We start from the raw sequence: 6,000 nt of genomic DNA on the forward strand, positions 1-6,000 counted from the left end.
AGGTGTCTGGGACAACCGTAGTGTGATATGAAAATATCTCTGCTATTTGTGACAAAAATGACAGGTACCACTAATACTTCTTTCCTACATTTATAATGGAATGCAATGCTAAATTTCACTTAAAGATATTTAAGATAATAAAAGATGTATTTCTTATTTTTTTTTTCCCAGTCCAGGGTCATGGACTCTCTCAGTTCTATCTGTAGGTACCAGATTAAGACCCACTAGAATGGAAGCAGAACAATGAGTGGTTACATAAGATGGAGATATTCATTCTCATCCTTTTTGCTGTAATTTGGAATGGAAAGATTGTCTTTTTTTATGAACATAGGTCACATTATAGTACACAGAACATGAGGAGCACACGCCAGGTCTGTTGTGCAATGTCTGGCCAGCTTTTGAGGGTGGAGCTCGGAGTGATATGGCTCAGGAGTCAGAGTTCTCTTCCTATTTGCCTTCTTTTTCTTCCTTAATGAAAGTGTTTCCTCTTTTGGGGAGGCAGGTAATTTTCGTTTATGCTTTCATAACAAGAAATTCAACATCCTGTGCAATAAGAAAGAAATTAAATAGGAGGTGAAGAATGGAGGTTAAGCAGATATTTAGATCAGATCACTTGTGCAATGATATTAATATATCATATGGCAATTAAGGGGAAATGATATTAAGGGGGAATGATATTAAGGTGTCTATATCTTCATTTCCTCAAGGGAAGTTATAAAATCTATTTTAGCATAAACATCATGATACCACAAACCGGTCCAACAATGTGTTACTTCAAGACGACTTGTTTTATCAGGGAGTGGATTGTATGGTTCGTAGATCTTCTACAAATTTAATTGTTTAGCCTATCTTAGAGAGGACAGTGAGTGGTCTCCAAACACTTAGATGAGACCCCCCTGATTTTAAGAGTGAAGTTGCCAGTGTTTGACATTCAGAGAAACAAAATGAACTCATTACCCAAAATCCTTTGTAGATTTAACATTGCTCATTTTTCATTAGAGAAACCCTCTTCTCTGTATAAAATTAGTGCTCATATTTAACGTGCTGTCATGAAGACAAATTAAGCTAGTCGAAATGGTCCTCAGTAAATGTAGTTTCAAATGTAGTCAGTAAAAAGTCCAGGTACGTTGGCATTTTGCAGGGCTTGCCTTAAAGTAAGAGAAATGATAAATTGCTGAAGAGCAAACCAGGCAAAACAGATGCCAAGTTCAAGAGGAAGTTGAATCTGGAAGCCAGGTCTCAGCTTTTTTCAAGATGGCAAGTAAAATTACACCTGGATTCTGCTGGGACCACAGTGGATTTGCTTCTGTTACTTAGTTATGGGGAGCCACGGTGAATCTGAGAAGGTTTCTAAAAAAGGACCCGAGGTATATTATGGCAAGTGGGAGTAGATAATAAATCAGTAGCTGGATGCCACTGTTTGTAATGGAAGTTGTTAGTCATAGCACAGACTTTGGATTAATTTTCAGTGTGAAAAATGCATCAGAAATAGCTGACTGATACTTTTAAAAACCGAGGTGAAGAATGTCTTATTTGATTAAAGACTGAAGGCCGGAAGTGATCGTCACCATAGTGTGAGTGTTCTCCATCAAACAACTGATCTTTTGCACAGAATCTTAGATTTAATATATTTTGATATTTCTTTCCTCCCTCACTGACCAGCCACACTCATTGGTAGCTGTGTACATGCATTTGTGTATGTGTGTCGTAGTGTGTGTAGGGAAAATACGGATTTGTGAAAGTGAATTTTGAGTTAACCAGGGCTGTGAGGTGTATAATAGACATGCTGAGCAGTTGAAGGGTTTTTTTCAGTTACCCACTCAAATTCTTGGGGGAGTCCATGGAGTTAAGCACAGAGCTACGTATATACCTCACACTGAACCCTCGTTGAAACATGCACAACTCAAAGCCCAGACATCACTTGAAATTCATAAATGCTATTTAAGACCGAAAGTTCTCACAGCGACTCCAGTAGTCACAAGGACTCTCGGGAATTCACCAGTTATATACGGTGGTCTGGCTACTGAACATTCACTCCAGAAGCAGCCCTGTAGGTTTAAGGCATGATGCTAGATTCATGAACAGGGGAGCAGGGGTTGGGAAGTAATGGATCTGTGATCAGGCTCCAGGAAAAAAGAGGAGAAGGAAGCTGGCTATTTCTGTGCCCTTCATTACTTGGTTAAGGAAAAAAAAAAAAGAAGAAGAAGAAATCAGTGATTTTCATTTTGACGTTATCAAGGACCAGCCTGGACTGAACGGAGAAACCTGAGTTTGGGGGTGGGAATGAGAAAGAAAGAAACACAAGGAATGGGATCAGGAGGGTCACAGCTAATGCTGAGACCACGTTTATTGGTTCACAGCAGTTTTATAGGATTCAAGCACAGTGCAATCACGTGGGAGTCACCTTGGTCATTGCATAGATGATTCAATAGAACAATCAACAGAACAATCTGCTGGTGAATTAAAGCTTCCTCATTTTGTGCTGTTACACTACACTGCCTCAGATCAGAACTTCTTGCAATGAGCTTAAGGGCAAATCTATTTTTCTCTGCCTACTTTCAGCTATGTGGTTTATGTGCCTCTGCAAGCTGCGGTTTAGGGCTGAAGCTTTAGGGCTGAATGCGGTGGGTAGGGCTGGTCTCTCACGTGGCCCTAAGACCACAAGGACCCTGTCCGCTTGCTGTCTGGTCACCACACGACATGACTCTTTGACTAGACAATGTCAACATGAGTGTCTCAGGCTGATTATGTCAAAATGTCCGTCTTTGTCCCTTTTGCTGTCTTGTAGACTTTTCAGTCAATTCTTTGGTTTTTCGGAAGAGGAATAGAATCTTCAATGCCATCTTCTTTCAACTCATTGTTTAATCATTAAATATTCAGGAGATAAATAGTGAACATATGCCATGTGCAGCATTTTAAGAATTATGGATACCATGATGAATACAACGTTTCCTGCCTCCAAGGAGTCTGAATTCAAGCTGGGAATGTACATAGACGATTTCATCTCACTTAACCCCAAGAGATGCTGGCTGGGACCTGGTTTTTGAAGGAGAAGGGAACTGACACTCACTGTATTTTGATTCGAATACTTTATTATTCATTATATAACACATCATCCTTGAAAGAATCCCGTCATGGGATGGATTTCCCACAGACTATCTACCAGTAACCAGTAGCTCTGAAGAGATTTTTAGACAGACCGAGGGTTGAATCTTACTTCACTGCTTTCTAAATGGATCTTGGTCAAACTACTTAACCTCCCTGAACACCAGTCTCCCTCATCTAATAAATTAGTGAAATTAATAATCTCCTTCATAGGGTAAAAAAGAAATGCAATAAAGTAATTTAAAATATTGAGCATTCTGTCAGAACTCAATAAATGTTTCCTTTCTTACATTCTTCCCATTTTATTTTAAAATTAAGGTAATTGTCCATCTTTCACACACGGCCCTCTCTGGGAAAGAACCCCCATAGGACATGTATCATTGGCAACACTGGAAAGTATCCAGTGGAAATAAAAGCTTGTGATCAATGGTCAGATCTTGCCTTCACCCTACCAGTGCTCTAGGGACATACAACTGCTGCTACATTGGGCATGAAGTGATTCAACCGTTATGTTCTGTGCAACTGTTAACAGGGGGTGTTTAATAGTGTTACATGGACAGTGTCATTGCTCTGTGGAAACAGTTTCTTCTTAGCCACTTCCTTAAAAAAAAAAAGTTTAATTTTCATCTTTGCTTTGCTTTTTGACAGCAGAATGATGCTGATTTCACCAATGAAATAGCTAAGAGAGCACAAAAGCAGACATTTCAAAGCATTCCAGACCTAACAGGAAAAGAAGGTCCTGGAATGTTCAAAAGACCTGCCAGAAGCAATCCCTCAGACCCCAAGGGAGGAAGAGTCCATATGAGTCACACTAAAAGTAAGGATGTATTGTATATCAGTATTTTTAATAAAATGTATTTTGAAAAGTCTATTTAAACATTAAAATAATACATATCTGTATTAAAAAATCACACTGTAGATTCAGCTTGTTTAATACTGTTGCTGGTCCTGCCAATATACACTTTTGTTTACTACTTTTAGATCTTTGAGATGACATTTATCATTTTAAATAATATACTTATGCTTTTATTTATTGCTTCATCATGTATAGATGGCATCTTTCTTTTTCTTTTTTTTTTTTTTTTAAAGATTTTATTTATTAGACAGAGAAAGAGAAAGCACAAACAGGGGGAGCAACAGACGGAGGGAGAGGGAGAAGCAGACTCCCCACTAAGCAGGGAGCCCAATGCGGGGGTCCATTCAGGACCCTGGGATCATGATCTGAGCCAAAGGCAGACACTTAATCGGCTGAGCCATCCAGGTGTCACCCTAGATGGCATCTTTCAGCCCTCGCCTTATAAATAGGAATTTTACCTTTGTTAATCTTACTTTTATAACTTCTTTCCCTCTTCTACCTCTTAGTTGTTGAAGTCAACTTCCTTTCTAAAAGGGCAGAGGAGGAGGTCGTCAGGCAAGACAATCAGGAATAAAGGCTTAAAGGAAGTATGATTTTTTAGACTTTTAAAAATTTTTAGGTATTTTCTCTGGTTTCTACTTCTTTGATCCTCTATCTCAGGGCTCTCATATATGTGTATATAAGAATTAGCTAGAGTATTTCTTCAATATATAACTTGTGGTATCCAAACCCTAGAAGTTCTGGTTTGGTATCTTCAGAGCAGGTATGGAAATCCTTATATTTACCAAGCACTGTAGGCAATTTTGAAGCAGGTTACCCTCAGAGCATACTGTGCAAATATCAACTTTTCTTTCCCTTGGTAATGGATATTTTTGGACCTGTGCTAACAGAAGATGTTATTCCAAATGTGTTCCATGTGCATTCTAAATCCAGTGGAATGGCCAGCCAATCTGGAGAACTTATACAGTCCTGTGGCCTGGAGTTTCTGGAAATAATTGGAACTCCATAGATGGACTCTGGGAAATATATAGGTAGTGATGAATCATGCACCAGTTTATGCCTTGGGTTGGTAGACAGTCCTATGTTGTCATCACCCGAAAGGAGATCTTCCAATGAGAACCAACTGCTGTAGGAAGTGGTTCTCCTAGTCTCTGTAGAAGTAGCTGGAGGGCTCCCCGGGAAGACTGCTCACCTGATCTGTTTACTGAACTCTAAAAAAGAAATTGACGGTATTTCCCTTCAACATTAGAAATGATGGAGCTAGTACGCAGCATTCCAGTCACATCCTTCCAATACACTTGGAGAGAAACCACTGGAATCTTCCTTCAATTCTGATGTCATGACAGAAAGCTTAGAGGCCCATCCGTCTCTACTTTTGGATGGGTAAGGGGCACGTGATAAGGAACCTCGCTTCCTTTGCATCTAACTTTAGGAACATATTACAGGACATAACAGATATATCCTTGCTGCTGTTCAGCAACACTGAAACCTGTGAGGGTTCAGTCAAATCAAGAAAGCAGAGCTTCTGGAAGTGTTCTGGATTTGGGGGTCTTCCACAACGGCAAAGATGTTGAGGAAGGGAAGTTCCAGAAGAGGGCGCTAGAAGATCAGGTACATAATATGAATCTGTTTTCCTGAAGTCCTGTGGGGGTGAGATGGGGGGGCGGACCTAGGGGCCATCCTGTCTGAGGACTTCACAGGCAAGAGGCAGGCTCTGATCCTTCTTTGGCAGGGCGGAGGAAAGAGCTGACCAGGTGAACTGGGTGCCAGGGGCGGGGTCGGGGGCGGTGGACCAGATGTGAGCTCCCAGGAGAAACAGCTGTTCCGGGGACGATTGAATCCTATTCAGGAGGACTCTGTACCAGGGGATGGACTCCTGAATTTACAGGGACAGAAGGACCAAACATGCCTGCTGGAGGAAAGTTGTTTATTTCTGCCCTCTCTGTAAGTACAGACAGTTCTCAGGCTAAAGTACCACAAAAGCCAGCCAAGGCAAGGAGTGTGCTTTGTTCTTCCTTCCCAGCAAGGTGTGTGTGTGT

At 40.6% G+C, this 6,000-nt stretch overlaps 1 long non-coding RNA gene across 1 annotated transcript in view; it reads left to right on the top strand.

Moving 5' to 3' along the window:
- The window catches only part of LOC131999271 (uncharacterized), a 130,671-nt gene extending 126,766 nt beyond the window's left edge, over nucleotides 1-3,905 (top strand). Inside the window, exon 4 of the long non-coding RNA XR_009399064.1 lies at nucleotides 3,754-3,905. This is a non-coding gene — a long non-coding RNA (uncharacterized LOC131999271). The remainder of the gene's footprint in view (nucleotides 1-3,753) is intronic.
- Nucleotides 3,906-6,000: the final 2,095 nt, after the last annotated feature.

This window comes from Mustela nigripes, chromosome 1, assembly GCF_022355385.1.
Source record: "Mustela nigripes isolate SB6536 chromosome 1, MUSNIG.SB6536, whole genome shotgun sequence".
Lineage (NCBI taxonomy): Eukaryota > Metazoa > Chordata > Mammalia > Carnivora > Mustelidae > Mustela > Mustela nigripes.